An 18197-nucleotide genomic window follows, 5' to 3' on the forward strand; every position below is an offset into this window, starting at 1 on the left:
ATGGAGTTTTCATATAACTATAGTTATAACCAAAGCATACAAATGGCTCCATACGAAGCACTATACGGACGGAAATGTAGAACACCTGTATGTTGGTCTGAAATTGGTGATAATCCGTAAGCAGGTCCCCAGATTGTTCAACGAACAACTGACCAAATGATTCAAATCCGAGAAAGATTGAAAGCAACACGTGATAGACAAAAGAGTTATGCTGACGTAAGACGAGAACCGTTGGAATTCGAAGAAGGAGATAAAGTGTTGCTCAAAGTATCACCTTGGAAAGGTGTGATTCATTTTGGCAAGAAAGGGAAGTTAAGTCCGCGTTTTGTTGGACCATTCAAGATTGTTGAAAGAATTGGCCTTGTAACTTATCGCCTTGAGTTACCCGAAAAGATGCAAGGAATCCATGACGTGTTTCACGTATCGAACCTACGGAAATGTTTAGCTAATGAGACACTCGCTATGCCTCTAAAAGACGTGCAAGTGAATAAGAAACTCAATTTAGTAAAGGAGCCGATACGGATTGAAGATAGTCAAATCAAGTTCCTGAAGCGTAAAAGATTGAAATTGGTAAAAGTTAGATGGAATTCGCAGATAGGTCTGGAATTTACTTGGGAACTTGAGTCCGTAATTAAAACAAAGTATCCACTTCATTTCACATAAATCTCGAGGACGAGATTTTTCTAAAGGTGGGGAGGATGAAACACCATGAAAATACCCAATCTAGTTTTGGGCCAAAATTGTAAATTTTAGAAGTTAAAGGGCATAAAATGCCAAATCTGGGAGTAGGAGAACTGAAAATAAAATTCTGAAATTTATGCATCTTCGCGTATCGTGAAGATGCAAAGCTGAGCATCTTCGCGTATCGCGAAGTTGCTGGCACACGATTCAAAGCTTATACAGTGACATGGTGACACGTGGCACCACGGGATTGACATGCAAGATTGCGGCGCCATACATGCAACTTCGCGTATCGCGAACCGCCATAGGCTGCATCTTCGCGATACGCGAATATGAACAACTTCGGCTATAAATAGGGCAACTATGAGTTCAGTCGTGTTCATCCCATTTTCACCCTAGTTTTCACATAGTTAACATCAGGAAGTGTGCTAGGAAGTTCCGGGGTTCCGAGGGCTGTTCTCGCGAAGAAACGAGGTGTTGTTACGCTACTAAACGAGCTGTTGATTATGTAAACAAAGCACAAGCCGATGTGCTATTGTTTTTCTTAGTCTTTGACTTCGACTAGCCGTTTAAGGTAGGATTAAGGTTAAGTTACTTTACTAGTTACTTTGAATACATAGTTATGACTTAGTTAAGGATATAGTCATTAAACTGTTAATATTTTCCAAGTAATGTTTTATAAAGTAAAGACGTTGTTTCCATGTGAAGTAATGTTATCAAAACTATTATTTTGACGGGCACGTAGTAACTGGAAGGGGGATATCATTAGTAGACTCTTCTTGCCTAAGGAAAGCAATTCGTATACATCCCAATCAACCTCGAGACCCATTTGCTTACCTGGAGAAGTTTGCCAACATGATATCCTTTATTAGGCCAAAGCGTTCTATTCCAAAGGTCATATGTAAATCCAAAGTATTTTCATAAAACGACTATAACTATACTAAGGTTAAGTCAGACTTAAGAGTCTGCTGATCAATCCTCGAGTCTGCTGAACTGAATCAGACTTCAAGTCTCCTGATCAGACCTCGAGTCTGCTAAATTTAAACAGACTTAAAGTCTGCTGAATAATACCAACTAGGTACTTATGCATGCCTATTACAAATATAGGTTGATAGCACGGAAGCTGAGGAATCTGAAATTTCCAATAGATAAAACAAGGTGATCACGTTAACCTTTTACTGTCTGAACTGATTTTATTCTTGTAATAGACAGGTTGTTTATTACAAAGAGTCTGATAAATGTTTGCATGAGATAAAATCTCTAAAATTGATATAATACAAAATAGATAATAAAAATCAAATCAGACCGAATACACATGTGTCGGGATCCAAACATAAATGATAATTGACAGATAAAACCAAGTCAGTCATAACCAATTCTCCAACAGGGTTACCTTGCCTAGGGGAAAGTTGTCTCCAAACAAGGAATGACATGTGTTCCTACTGAGTTTGTGAAACAGAAAACTATATTTGTATTTAACGACTGTTATAAACTGTTTTATCGAGTCAACGTTTCACCAGCACATAGCTGACATGTTTTTCCCATCCTTGCAGGTAATTAGATCGCAGTAGATGGTATACAAGGATTGGAGTCATAGAAGATCACTAGAGATGGCTCATTTTGAATACTTATAAATCCTTGTATTATTGATATCACTGTTTTTGTAACACTGAAACTCGGGTGTTAAATTCCCGAGTCATTTTGATAATGTAAATTAATACTTTAATATTTAAAAACTTCCGCTAAAATGAACCCGCTACTCTGATATATTTACAAAACAGGTACCAACTGACAGTAACACTCCTAGGCCCTGGATCGGGGTGTGACATTATCATTTTATTAATATATTTAAAGGCTTAGACCTAGGTCGATGGTATAGCCCAAACCTTGATCCAATTGATGTTTACATAAGCTTTGCATATACAAAGGTCATAGTTAAAGTAATGTTTCTTTATAATTAAGAAATATAGAAATTTATATCCATGAGGATATTGTCAAAATAAGGTTTCTTCATGATTGAGAAGCGTAATCTTTATATATAATAGGGGTATAGTCTAAATAATGTTTTTTCATGACTAAGAAATGTAAGATTTTATATACAAAAATTATAGTCAAATTGTTGTTTTTTCTTGAAGAAGAAACCTACCATAGATGTTTCTTCATGAAGAAGAAACATAGTACGTGATTGGTAAATAAGCATAAAGACTACAGGTATAAATAGTTTATGCAAACAAATCATCTATCAAGGTTTAAAGCTATCAAATCAGGCTAAAGGTATATAGTCGGATCAAGAGACGATCCGGGTATTTATGTATACCTATTTAATTAAAGGTTAAACATCAATCATTTACAAACGTTTTCAAACGAGGTCACCACATAATTCAGAACAGACAATCTCAGGTGAATACGTTAAACCTTTTACAATCAGTCAATAAGATAAACGGTTTGTTTATCTTAACAAGTTTGTCAAATATTTGTATGGGATTGCGTGATCCCTATCATACAAGATGAAAAAATAAAAGAAACTCAGATCGATTATACATGTGTCTGGATCCAAACATATCTATCTAGCAAGGCTATGTGGCCGCAGGCTAGCAGTCATAACTAGTTCTCTAATGGGCATTAGTTCCTAGAGAACCTTTGAATTGTGTGTGTATGGCAATTGTATAAATCTTAGGAATAAGAGACATCCATTCTGAGTTTGTTCAGGGAAACTATATTGTCAATCAAAGGTTTGTTAAATGTTTTTAAAATCAACGATTCACCATCATATCACTAATGTATTTTTCTCACACATTTAAGGAAACAAGTTTAGCACAGCTAGTAAACACCTAGAGTCACTCAATGAGTTAAGTGCTCGCTATATGGAGATGGCTCAGTTTTTAATGATTAAAATATTATAAGCAGATTAAATAAGAAATGTAAATTAAATACTCGGGTATTTATAGTCCGAGAAGATTTCAAAATAAGTTAATGTTTTATTATAAATAAAGTATTCCGCTAAAACAACCCGAAACTCTAATATATTTACAAAACAGGTACCAACTATTGGTCAAACTTCTAGGCCCTAAGACGGGGTGGGGCAAGATCCTTGTGAGAATGAAGGATTCCAAGTCATCAACTTTGGTTGAAGAGGAGAAACCTATCCAAACTGTAACGCCCGTCAAACTTCCGGTTCAATGATTTAGCGCGTGTAAAATATGTATAACTCTCGAAACTTAACCGACGTTTCTCGAGAACCTTTACGTAATCCCCGCTACGTTAAAACACTTAACCTTCCTTACAAGTCACCAAATCTTGCAAATTTGAAGGACTCGGATGAAACATAATTGTAATATATCATTAAACAAAAAAAAAGGAAGAAACCCTAGCTGCAGCTGCCGATCGGCCCCTTCCAGCCCCTCCCCCGTTTCATTGCTTCGGCTTTTTCATCGATTACAAGCTCCTAGAAGTAGTTCAAGGTATGTACTACAATCCCCAACACTCTTTTTGCTCACCCCTAATCGTTTTGATGCTCAATTGTGCCGAAACTTTTCGTTGGACAGATTTTTGGCCAAGGTGTAATTGACCCACTTCCCGTGGATAAAAATTTGAGTTTCCAGTGTAGAAAGATCCCCAGGTATAGCGTCTACATCATATTAAAATTTCTTGGTCATTGGAGGTGTTTAGGTCGGTCAATCGATTTTAGTTCGAAAACTAGGGTTTCTCGGGTGTAGAATTGCAAATTGTTGAGTTTGATGCGTTAATTGATCAGGTGACTGACCGAATCAGTTTGTACAGCCCTAGGGGGGTTTAAGGGCTGTGGAAAAACTATTTTTTTTATGCTCGGGGATGTTGTGGTTAGTGCTTAGTCAATCGAGTCGGCGGTGCGCGAATTTTCGTTTAAACGTTAAAGTAAGAGTTGTAAAAAGGAACCGTTAACCCTATCAACTTGGGTGACATAATCTTGATGAATAAAAATATTTAAAATGGAATTTGGTCCATTTGGGGCTGATTCGTTTAACAAATGGTTTTAAGGTTTATTACACGCGCATTCGACCCGATTTGATTACCCTTGGGCCTTGGGCCAAGTTGTTAGGCCTTGGACCAAGTTGTTGGGCCTTGGGCCAAATGTTGGGCCGTGGGCCAAGTTGTTGGGCTTTGGGCCAAGTGTTGGGCCTTGGGCCAAGTTGTTGGGCCTTGGGCCATAGTGTTGGGCTTGAACGGCCCATTAGGCAAGATTGTGTTCTTATGGTGTTGGGCCATAGTGTTAGGCTTGAACGGCCCATTGAGTCAAAAATATTTAGAATGGCCAATATTTGGCGAATGTTGTAGTCGTCTCGACTACTGAATGTTGCGTATGCCTACCTTGTGTTTGCACGCGCCGAATGTTACCTGTTTGGGTTGTACGTTTGCTCGACCCTGAATGTTTGTAGTCGTCTCGACTACTGAATGTTGCGTATGCCTACTTCGTGTTTGCATGCGCTGAATGTTACGTGTTTGGGTTATACGTTTTCTTGGCCCTGAATGTTATTATTGAATGTTATATGTATATATATATTGATATATAAAGGAATGCACGTATAGAGATGCTCACACGTAAGAATGACTATTTATTGAATGTGGTGACCTAACCGATGTACTTCCGTTTGCTGTTTTAAAACCGTTGGAATGATTATTAAAACTGTTGCTACTTATTTAAAACTAGAACTCACTCAGCTTAAGCTGACTTTGTGTGCATGTTAGTGTGAGTTTCAAGTTAGGAAGATGATGCCTTATCGCTTGGACGTGCACGGAGCTACTTGGACGGTGAAGGGCATACTGGAATGAAGAATTACTTATGAACCTTTTATTTCAAAAGACTTTTAAAAGTTATACTTAATTTTGATTTTGGGAACTCATTCATCTATTTACGTTTTCCGCCGATTTATACTCTGTAATGCTATTTTAATGCAAAGAATTGTTTTTAAGTTTAATTATTATCACAAGTGTTCTGTATGATTACCAACTGTGGGGTTCCCGGGGTTCGGGGCCTTACAAGTTGGTATTTGAGCCATGGTTCAAAGGATCCGAGCATCCCCGAATGCTTTGACTCGAACTGTAAGAAAAGAGACCAGTATGCCCACCGCGAGTAGCTGCAAGCCAAGAGGTAACTTTAAATTATTTAGTCAATTCTTTGAATTTGAAAGTTTCCATTATGTGATTAAATGTAAAGTGTTAGATAGAATGCTAATGTGGTTAGGGACAAGGGGTGCTTAGAACGGGCCGGTGAAGTAAACGACTAATAACACTTGATCAACGTTATTAGCAGTTTACCCTTACATTCCATGTTTTAAATACCACTTATGTCTGAGTATGTTAGGGTTCCGTCTTTGTAGGGATAGGATTTGGCTAACTCTCAAGTCGTTAGCGTTAAATTTTATCTTATTCCCTAGATTCTTGTGACATTTGAGCCAAAACAAGGTACACCTCAGTACGTATTTACCGATTAAGCAAATAAACGCCTTTTGCGTAACAAACGAACGATTAACCGATCGGGTCAGGTTATGACCCAGATATCTCGGGGGGGCTATCTATAAGTGATATACGATCTATACAAGCTAAAATATTAGAAATATGGTCTTAGTTTGATAGCAAACAAGTTAAACGAAAATATGCTCGTTTAACTACCCGTTATAGATTTAAACGCGAAAGATAGTTACAAACCAAGCATTGTATCATCCGATAAGGCGAAAAAGACTTACCAAACACTTACTTGAAATGTTTTAAGCGATCCGTGAAAATATTTTTGATTTTTACAAACATATAGTATGTTTTTATAATTTTACACAAAACTAGCCGAAAAACACTCGTTTTCGCGTTGTTTAACGCACCCGATAAGTTTTTCGCGCCAAAAACCGAACCCGAACTAAATTTGGACCGGGCTTTTCGTATTTGGGCTGGAGAAACCAGATCATTGGGCCAAAACAGCCCAAAGGGGGGCCCATAAGGAATCCCGGCCGCAGCCGCCACCCCCCCTTGTTTATTCTTTCACATTTTAACTAGATTCAAGCCATTTTCAACATCATTTCTTGAAAACTCTGGACACCACTTCTTTTCCAGCCAAAAACCTTCAAACCCTAAGGTAAGGGGCTTAAATAAGTAGCTTTTATGCTTGTTTAAACTTGTTTAATACCATAAAAACATGTCTTGGTTACTAAAAATCATTCCTAACCGTGTAAAAACCCTAAAAATGGTCCATTAACATGGTTTGATCATACACATGGTAAGGAACCTGTTTTGATAGTTTTTTTTGGCCATAAACATGGATTAAAGGGTTGAAACGACGTTTTTACGGTTCAAAAGTTCGTTTTTGTGCACTAGCCGAAACCCTAACTTAAGGGCTGTTATGTTGATGAAATATTGCTTAGTTTGTGATAAGGACTTGTACCTAGCTTTCTTAGAAGCACAAGAACCTGAAAACTTGATTAAAGAGTCGGAAACGAGCCAAACCCGCTAAGGTAATGCCGAAACACTCGCTTACGGGCTATTTAGGTTAAGGTTGTGATGTGCATATTTTTAGGACTTGAAATTTTTTCAGGAACATCAGGGACCATGTCAATGAGTCCCTGTTCAAATTTGGTAATTTTTCGACCATCCGAGAAATTTGGCGAATTTATTACCGAATTGGGACGTTTATTTGGGAAAAATAGCTAAAATACTTCAAAAATTATGAACTTTTTCTGGGAACTCAGATTCGATGTATTTTGATCACAAATTAATTTTGGGATCATTTGGAAAAGTTTAAAGGTATTTTGTTAATTTGCGTTCGTATGAATTTTTACTGTCGAATTTGGGCCGAAAAGAATATTGCACGAGCTTTTTACATTCTGGAATTGATACAGGTTGTTTTGGAACATGATTTGAGTATTCAGGAATTTCTGTGGAATTTTTGGAAATTTTTTGGGGTAAACGGACGATTTTCAGACGAAATATAGTTGATAAAATGAATTTTTATAAATTAATAAATCAGTAAATAAATTCCAGAAATTTTTTTATAAAAATCTACATATTTCAATTGAAAAGTGGCTAAATTTTCATAATTTAATGATTAACTGTTAATTAATTATGCTAATCTGAATATTAAACAAATTCATATTTTATAAAAACCGGCAAGTTTGCGACTAGCGAATCTGCGGGAATATCAAAACACCAAGAGTGATCAAAAATTATATTTTTGGACTAATTAAGTGAAAATGAACTTTTCTATGAGAAACCTGGACAATCCGGGTGGATTGTGCGCGTTTCTTCTCAAATAAAACTGAATAAACGAAAACGGGCCCCGTGGCTAATCCGGGACCCTAATAGGTGATCCTTCTTTATAACTTAATCATTTTGTTAACCAATACATTCACCCAAGCTTATTTTCCCATAACTGTTTTCTGAACGCGTAAACGAGCAACTTGGCTTAGCTGGGAAATCGAGAATCTGAGCCAAGTTCGGTTTTAAGTATTAGACATTGAACAACATCACAACCTAAGCCTATTGCCACTTTCTGGACATTCCAGCTACACCCAGATTAGTTATACAGCCCAGTTTAGTATTGAGATTATAATAATATTAAAATATTAAAATTATTATAATATTGATTATAGGAACTACTGATAGCGGACCGAACAAACCACGAACTGATACAGTACTGATTATCTACTAAACCGTGAATTTCATGACCCCACTTTTAAACTGATTTACGAACTTTTGGGGTAAAAAGCATGTTTGATTTCATATACATACCTGAAACATGTAATGATGTGAATTATCTAAGTGCTAACACACGAAATTCCCCACGATCACAGTGATTAACTTCGAGCCGGTGGCTTGTGAATAGTACTATTGGTTTGACAAACCCAAACGGAATCGGCCTGGTTGCCGTGTCACATAGCTCCGTTTGCGCATGACCATATTTATACAAATAGGCTATGTAGTGTTAGACATAGCTACCGGGGCATGTTGTGGGCGGAAAGGGGCCACATTAGTTGATTGAGCGTGGGAAATGGAGGCACGCAACACGAACAGTCCAGGCTTCACTGTAGCTTAGCATAATTACATCACATACATCATTTACATACATACATACTTATTTCATGATTACAAGTGCTGAATTGTGAATACTCATTATTGTTTTCTTGAAACTCGTGAAACTCACCAACTCTAGTAGTTGACCCGTTTTAAACTGCTTTTCAGGTGTACCTAAATCGGAGTAATTTGGTGATCTGTTACTTGCCTGAAGTGTGTGGTCGATGCTATGTGAATAGAAGCAAGGGTGTTAGTAGTAAGAACGTTTAGTTAACGAATTAGTTTTGTTTGTACCACCTAGACTGTAAAACAATGATAGAACAAAGAAATGTAATATATTGTAAATATGTTTGTAATGTTTCTTTATAAACAATGTGTTGATATCAGAGGTGTCTGTTACATTCCCGTTTTACGCTTCCGCATTGTGCTAGTCGGGGTGTGACAATTCTCCTGTTTGTTTCCCATCCTCTCGAACGCTTTGCACGTAATTGTTTAGCTAAGGCGTAGCATACTGTCACTCTGGGTTCCTTGGTACTTGACCGCTTAAATTCCTCACTTCTTCAAGAATGTGTGAGCAACTGTTTAGCTAAGTAGGGGCGTGATGTTATCCCAGATACCTTTCTACTTGATGAATTACCGGCGTCAGTCTTATTTGATTCGAGCGCCAGTAGAAGTTTTGTGTTTACCACTTTCTGTTCCTCGTTGAATAACTCACCAAAGCGCGTAGTCGATGTGTTTGAAGTTGAGGTCGCCGTAGGAAAATCTGTTTCCGTGTCTAGGGCTACTGTCGGTGATGTTCCTGTCTTTCGGGATTTCCCGGATGTAATTCCAGATGATTTGTCATATGTGCCGCCGGACCGCGAGGTCGAGTTCCAGATAGATCTTGTGCCAGGCGCAAAACCCGTTGCTCGAGCCCTTATCGTCTAGCACCGAATGAGATGAAAGAACTTATGGCCCAGTTGGAAGACTTGCTCGACAAGGGCTTCATTCGACCGATATCTCACCTTGGGGTGCCCCGGTCATATTCGTTAAGAATAAGGACGGTAGCATGCGAATGTGCATTGACTACCGTGAATTGAATAAGCTCACTATTAAGAATCGGTACCCTCTCCCAAGGATCAACGACTTATTTGATCAGCTCCAAGGAGCTAGTTGGTTAACTAAGATCGACCTTAGATCCGAGTATCATCAGTTGAAGATTCGGGAGGAAGACATTCCTAAGACCCCCTTCCGCACTCGTTATGGGCATTATGAGTTCCTCGTGATGTCTTTCGGTTTGACCAACGCACCGGCTGCGTTCATGGATCTTATGAACTAGGTGTGTAGGCCGATGCTCGATCGTTCGGTTATTGTGTTCATCGACGACATTCTGGTATCTTCCAAAAGCGAATCCGATCACGCCGGTCATCTCACGGAAGTTTTGGAAGCTCTGGGAAAGAACAAGTTGTATGCGAAACTTTCTAAGTGTTCCTTTTTGGTTACACGAAGTTCAGTTCTTGGGTCATGTTATTAACCCGAGTGGTATTTTGGTTGACCCCGCAAAAGGTGGAAGCCGTGAATGAATGGGAGTCTCCAAAGTCTCTATCTGAAATCCGTAGCTTTCTGGGTTTGGCGGGGTATACCGCCGCTTTATTCCCGACTTTTCGAAAATTGCTTCTTCGCTGACCAGGTTAACTAAAAAGAGTGTTAAGTTCGTTTGGGGTACTGAGCAGGAGGAGGCTTATCTCGAGTTGAAGAACCGATTGACGCATGCCTTGATTTTAGCTTTACCTGATGGCACCGATGATTTGGTAGTGTATTCTGATGCCTCTTATCAGGGGCTTGGGTGTGTTTTGATGCAGCGAGGTCGAGTCATCGCTTATGCCTCACGACAGTTGAAACCTCACGAGGCGAATTATCCTACTCATGATTTTGGAGCTTGCGGCCGTTGTGTTTGCGCTTAAGTTGTGGCGGCATTATTTGTACGGTGTTCCTTGCGTTATCTATACCGATCATAAGAGTTTAAGGTATTTCTTCGAACAAAAGGAACTGAATATGCGCCAGCGTCGATGGTTGGAGTTGATTAAGGATTATGATTTGGAGATTATGTACCATCCAGGTAAGGCTAACGTGGTGGCTGACGCATTGAGCCGGAAGGAGAGACCGAAGCCGATTCGTGTAAAATCTTACCAGCTTATCCTTAAACCCGATATTTTAAAGCAAATAGCCAGCATTTAGAATGAGGCTTTGCAGGTGGAATGGATTATGTCAGAACGTGTTTGGGGTCAGGAGAAATTGTTCGAAGACGTTGGTGACGGGGTGAAATATAAGGATGGTCGTTTATGGGTACCGAGGTATGGGGGATTCAGAGATAAAATTTTGGATGAGGCGCACAAGTCGCGCTATTCCATTCATCCGGGCGCAACCAAGATGTACCAAGACTTGAAAAAGAATTATTGGTGGCCTGCGATGAAGTTTGAGGTGGCTCAGTACGTGAGTAAGTGTTTAACATGTCTACAAGTTAAGGCCGAGCATCGGAAGCCATTTGGGAAACTTCAGCCGTTGGAAATACCAAAGTGGAAATGGGAGCATCTTACTATGGATTTCGTGACTAAATTGCCTCGTACTCTAGTGGTAATTATGACACCATTAGGGTAATCGTGGATAGATTGACCAAGAGCGCTCATTTCTTGCCGATTCGAGAGACTTTTAATTCTGAGCAGCTGGCCGATGTGTTTATTCGTGAGATCGTCTCTAGGCACGTGGTGCCGGTATCTATTGTTTCGGATAGGGATACGCGTTTCACCTCCAGGTTTTGGAAAAGGTTTCACGAGGAGATGGGCACCAAACTCCTCATCAGTACTGCTTATCACCCGCAGACGGATGGTCAGTTCGAGAGGACCATTCAGACTCTCGATGATATGTTGCGGGCTTGCGTTATCGACTTTGGTGGTAGTTGGGACCGTCACTTACCGTTGGTAGAGTTCTCGTATAATAACAATTATCACACCACGATTGGGATGCCACCGTTTAAAATGTTGTATGGTAGGAGGTGTAGGACTCCAGTCTGTTGGGGTTCCATTGGTCAAAAGCAGTTATGAAGGCCGCGCAGGATCGTCAGAAGTCTTATGCAGATAAAAGGTGAAGGCCTATTGTGTTTGAGGCTGGGGATCGGGTTATGTTAAAAGTTTCTCCCTGGGAGGGCATTATTCGTTTTCCTAAGAGGGGGAAGCTCAGTCCGAGGTTTATCGGCCCGTTTCGTATATTGGCCCGAGTCGGTGAGGTAGCATATAGGCTGGATTTGCCCGATGAGCTCGCGGGGATTCGTCCTACTTTCCATGTGTCCCACTTGAGGAAGTGTTTAGCGGATGAGGAGGCCTATGTGCCTCTTGAGGATATTGAGCTTGACAGTAAGATGAACTATGTGGAGGAGCCTATTGCTATACTTGACCGTCAGGAAAGGCGGTTACAGAACAAGGTGGTTAAGCAAGTGAAGGTGCAGTGGAGGCACCGTAGAGGTTCCAAGTCTACATGGGAATCCGAAGATGAGATGATGAGGCTGTATCCGCAGTTGTTTCTGTCGCCTCGGGATTCGGGGACGAATCCCATTGTAAGGGGGTGGACTTGTAATGCCCGTCAAACTTCTGGTTCAATGATTTAGTACGTGTAAAATATGTATAACTCTCGGGACTTAACCGACGTTTCTCGAGAACCTATACGTAATCCCCGCCACGTTAATACACTTAACCTTACTTACAAGTCGCCAAATCTTGCAAATTCGAGGGATTCGGATAAAACATAATTGTAATATATCATTAAACAAAAAAAGGGAAGAAACTCTAGCTGCAGCTGCCGATCGGCCCATTCCAGCCCCTCCCCCCTTTCATGGCTTCGGTTTTTTGATCTATTACAAGCTCCTAGAAGTAGTTCAAGGTATGTAGTACAATCCCCAACACTCTTTTTGCTCATCTCTAATCGTTTTGATGCTCAATTGTGCCGAAACTTTTCGTTGGACAGATTTTCGGCCAAGGTGTAATTGACCCACTTCCCGTGGATAAAAATTAGAGTTTCCGGTGTAGAAAGATCCCCAGGTATGGCATTTACATCATGTTAAAATTTCGTGGTCATTGGTGGTGTTTAGGTCGGTCAATCGATTTTAGTTCGAAAACTAGGGTTTATCGGGTGTCGAATTGCAAATTGTTGAGTTTGATGCGTTAATTGATCAGGTGACTGACCGAATCAGTTTGTACAGCCCTAGGGGGGTTTAAGGGCTGTGGAAAAATTATTTTTTTTGATGCTCGGGGCTGTTGTGGTTAGTGCTTAGTCAATCGAGTCGGCGGTGCGCAAATTTTCGTTTAAACGTTAAAGTAAGAGTTGTAAAAAGGAACCATCAACCCTATCAACTCGGGTGACATAATCTTGATGAATAAAAAGATTTAAAATGGAATTTTGTCCATTTGGGACTGATTCGTTTAACAAATGGTTTTAAGGTTTATTACACGCGCATTCGACCCGATTTGATTACCCTTGGGCCTTGGACCAAGTTGTTGGGCCTTGGGCCAAGTGTTGGGCCTTGGGCCAAGTTGTTTGGCCGTGGGCCAAGTTGTTGGGCCGTGGGCCAAGTTGTTGGGCCTTGGGCCAAGTTGTTGGGCCTTGGGCCAAGTTGTTGGGCCTTGGGCTATAGTGTTGGGCTTGAACGGCCCATTAGGCAAGAGTGTTCTTATGGTCTAGTTTAGTAACGTGTTGTGTATAATTTACAGGCCCTTGCTTGTGATTGTGCACTTAGGGATTTTCCTAGCTCTTTGCAGGTGTTCGATTGATTTCAGGTGAGTACTCGATGCCCCGTTTAACTCTTTTTATGTTTTGGGCTAGCATGCACACCTAAGTGTTTTTCTTACTTGATGAAATATTTTGAATGGTTTTACATAGGCTTGCTAGTATCGGTAGGCCTTGGAATGTTATAGAATGTGTATGTATATATATATTTAGAATGGCCAATATTTGGCGAATGTTGTAGTCGTCTCGACTACTGAATGTTGCGTATGCCTACCTTGTGTTTGCACGCGCCGAATGATACGTGTTTGGGTTGTACGTTTGCTCGAACCTGAATGTTTGTAGTCGTCTCGACTACTGAATGTTGCGTATGCCTACTTCGTGTTTGCATGCGCTGAATGTTACGTGTTTGGGTTATACGTTTTCTCGGCCCTGAATGTTATTATTGAATGTTATATGTATATATATATTGATATATATAGGAATGCACGTATAGAGATGCTCACACGTAAGAATGACTATTTATTGAATGTGGTGACCTAACCGATGTACTTCCGTTTGCTGTTTTAAAATCGTTGGAATGATTATTAAAACTGTTGCTACTTATTTAAAACTTGAACTCACTCAGCTTAAGCTGACTTTATGTGCATGTTAGTGTGAGTTTCAGGTTAGGAAGAGGATGCCTTATCGCTTGGACGTGCACGGAGCTACTTGGACGGTGAAGGGCATACTGGAATGAAGAATTACTTATGAACCTTTTATTTCAAAGGACTTTTAAAAGTTATACTTAATTTTGATTTTGGGAACTCATTCATCTATTTACGTTTTCCGCCGATTTATACTCTGTAATGCTATTTTAATGCAAAGAATTGTTTTTAAGTTTAATTATTATCACAAGTGTTCTGTGTGATTACCAACTGTGGGGTTCCCGGAGTTCGGGGCCTTACATAAACTATTGATGCATCTGCAGCAGCAGTTACAAAAATAGATCCCACTAATTATTTTCTTGAGTTGTAAGACTATTGAGTTGTAAGACCCCAGACCTCAGATCATACCCAACTGTTGGTCTCCATCCAGAGTGAATTTCAATCCTACATCCACTAACTAGTCACTAAAAAGTCACCAGCTACACAAAGCTTTAGCGTATCAGAGGATATAACCACCTCTTCTTCAGCGTATGCTAAGTTAAAATCCTTCCTCATAAACCAATTCCAAATTCTTAAAACAAAGGTCAAAACTGACACAACAATGTTGAGAAAATCCTTAAACACTCATGGAAATGAGTTAACAAAACAAATGGTAGACTAAAGAAATCAGCTGGCTGAACTCGTTGGCATTGCTCCTCCTGCACCATGGTTCAAAGAACAGTTTGATGCTGCTGTTGATGCCAAAAATGGGGGGAGAATGCCCTAGAAGCGTCACAAAAAGCATCTGAAAAGAAGCCTAATGAAAGTGCAAACAAAGTTGTTGAAGAACAGGCCAGGCTGAGATAGATGCTAAAGAATGAAAGAGAGGCAAAAAAGAAGGCTTTAGATTGGAAATTAAGATAAAAACCTGATGAGACAAGTTCATTAAAGACAAAATGACTAAAGTTCAAGTCTCAAAAAGGTGGAAAGGGAAAAAAGGATCAAAAAGACCAGTTATTTCTCAAGGAACTAATGAATTAGGAGAAACACCAGCAATTCAAAATACTGATGAACGACAATCAACTGTTTCACCAACAGTTTCCCAAGCTGTTGATGTTCAACAAAGACCAACAGTTGTTTCAACTGTTGAAGCTTCAAAAAATTGCTGGTGCTCCACAAGGACCAACGGTAGTTTCAAGACTGTTGAAGCACCCAAGGTTCTTCAGGAACCAACAGCTATTCCAAAAGTTGTTGAAACCTTGAAATCAAAACATGACAGTAGTTTAAAAAGAAGAAAGTTAATCCTGCCAAAAGGAGTTGACTCACCACCATCTCCTCCTTCCAAGAAATTCAAGCCTAAAAATGTTGAAGACCTTATCTCTTTTCAAGAGAAAGAGGATGCAAAGGCATTAGAAGGAGCAGCAAAAATCATGTCTGATGAGGAAGCTGCAAGAGTTTACCAACAAGAGCTTCTGAAGACAAGAGACCTTGAGCAAGAAGCTTATGAGAGAAGCTTAGTTGTTTTCGAAAAAACAATTGCTAGTAAGGGTCTATTGTCTGAAGTAAAGAAGTGAGCACTTATATGGCTTCAAGAGCATGCTAAGTACGAAGTATCTTCTAGAAATTCAGAGGATGGATGAAGAACTAAATGCTAAATGTAAGAGGATTAAAAAGCTTGTTGAAGACCCTAATCAGGATCATCTTGAACCCGATTGGGAGATTGCCAAGGAAATATTGAATGAGGATAAGCAAAGAGAAGTCCTCAAGGTGAAAATGGGACTAGATGAAGTAGAGTTTCATTTCATAAGAGAAACTCCCAAATGGAGAATTGATAAGCTAAGGGTTGCATACATGGTCCTTGTGCAAGCAAGAAAGAAAAGTCCAGGTAGGTAACCTGAACCAAAAGCATTATCAAAAATCAAAATACTCAAAAGGAAAAGGAAGACCCAAAGTGTTGTCATGGTGACTTCAAATACTACTGAAGGGATCAAAACTACGATTTGGCTTTGCAAGCCAAAAGGAAAAGACAAACAGGTGAGGAGGTGTTACAGGCAATAAAGTATATTCACAGAGAAGCCAAAATTGGGCTTGACTTTAATATTTAGAAGTTACCCTCTGTCACAACCCAACCTAAGGCGGAAATGCCAGGGCGTGAGCTGATTGTTCATAATTCAAGGCACTATCATAAATAAAAATATGACAATATCTGTTAAATTACTTATTTCAAATTTCAAGTAAGGTGCACAATTTCTAAATATAACAATAATAATCCCAAACTAAACAATAGAGCAAACATTCTCTGTTATATTTCCTAAGGTCTTTATATGTGTTCTTCACCTTAGCTTCAAATCAACTGTTAACCTGCATATGCGTAGAAAATAAAGACATTTGTCAACAACACATGTTGAGTGAGATGATCATCAGTTTTCATTAACAATAAATATATAATATATAATAAATGATAAATGCGCAAACAAAATAATGTGAGTGATAGTCAATCAAACCATAAACAAATAATGTGTCAATTGGCTGTTGCCTAGCGAATCGGGCATTAGCTACTATGACTAACATACTAAAGTGATTGTCGGTTGACCATGCCTCATGAACACGGGCTATGGCTACTAGGATTTAATTGAAATACATAAGCAAATAGTAATTAGCTTATGTATATATATGGCTACTAGGCTATTATGACCTCTCCGGACATAATAGAATGTAAACACATAAGCAAATAGCAATTAACATTTAATTGAAATACACACAATAATTATGTTTGCAAGTTTGTGTATATATATGATACAAAATATAAATAGATACGCATATGTCCCCAAAATGTTAAAAATAGTAAAATAAAGGGGAATGATCAAACTCACCTTATTGCGTAAGCGAGTGAACAAGAATGAGAGTAAATGATAAACAAATAAATGAATCATCCTTTAACGTGTCGAACGAAGTAAATCAAAAAAACCTAAAACTTTGATATAAATAAATATGAGTAAAATCAAAATCATTGCCACTGGAATCGTTACAAACGGATGTCTAGAATTCCGGTTATGATAGTTTAAACGTTTAAGGGAGTAGGTAGTGACTAGAATCCGAACAGCGAGTCGGGAGTCGGGTTTTGGTTAGTTACCTTAAAAAATCGATATGAAAATAAAAGTCTTCTGGACCAAAAGTCGGTTCCATCCAGAAGCGTGAGAAATTGATTAGTCAAACTTATTGACCAATATGCCCTTGACCAGGTTTAAGTCAAATTGATCAGTCAATACCCCTCAATCTCATAAATCTATTGAGGGTTATCAACTAAGGAGTATATATGAATGATTTACAGCTTACAACTTACCCGGAAAATATATGAATCAACCAAAAAGTGAAGTCAAAGGTTGAAGTAACGGTAAAGTCAACCATCAAAGCTTTTTTATCCGTGTAATATGGCAAAAACGAGCAAGAATATGAAGGTTAGAGGCAAATGACGGCTAGAATATAATATTTAGGGTTTAGGGGAAGTTGTGGCAGAAAAAATATGTTGTGTTTATATAGAATAAAAAAAAACGAACCAATTTTAGTTAGTTTACTCGTTTAAGAAACCGAATAAAGCTTTAATGATCAAATCAACTATATATGTAGCCAAATTTCATTCTTGATGAAGGGGTAATGTAGGAGGACAAGTACTTAGTCCAAGTTAATTTTCTTTGGTCTTAATTCAAGCGATACGGTCTAAAATTAAGCGAATTTGTACCAAAAACGAACTAAGAAAGCAAAATAATCAAAAGATCTGCACAGGCAACCTAAAGCACCGCGCGACAGCCATCACCTCCCTTGGCCGCGAGACGCCCCGACCCTAGGGGGTGGGAGTTTTGTTGTTTGGCAATTTTAGTCATTGAACTTTATAAAAAAACCTGATTTTTGATTATTTTAGAGTTAAAACAAGAAATGAACAACTTTGGAAACATAAAGGATACAAAAAATGAAAATACAATCTTAATTACTTATAAATATTTGATTTTGTTAATAATAAGGATCCGAATAATGGTTCTGAATCGGGTTATATGTAAAGGAATACGAGTAAGAAAAATCCGAGATGTTACACCCTTATCATCTTCT

The sequence above is a fragment of the Bidens hawaiensis genome, unplaced genomic scaffold (assembly GCF_021521415.1).
Source record: "Bidens hawaiensis isolate Kalapana, Puna unplaced genomic scaffold, B.hawaiensis_p1.1 tig00005806_1, whole genome shotgun sequence".
Lineage (NCBI taxonomy): Eukaryota > Viridiplantae > Streptophyta > Magnoliopsida > Asterales > Asteraceae > Bidens > Bidens hawaiensis.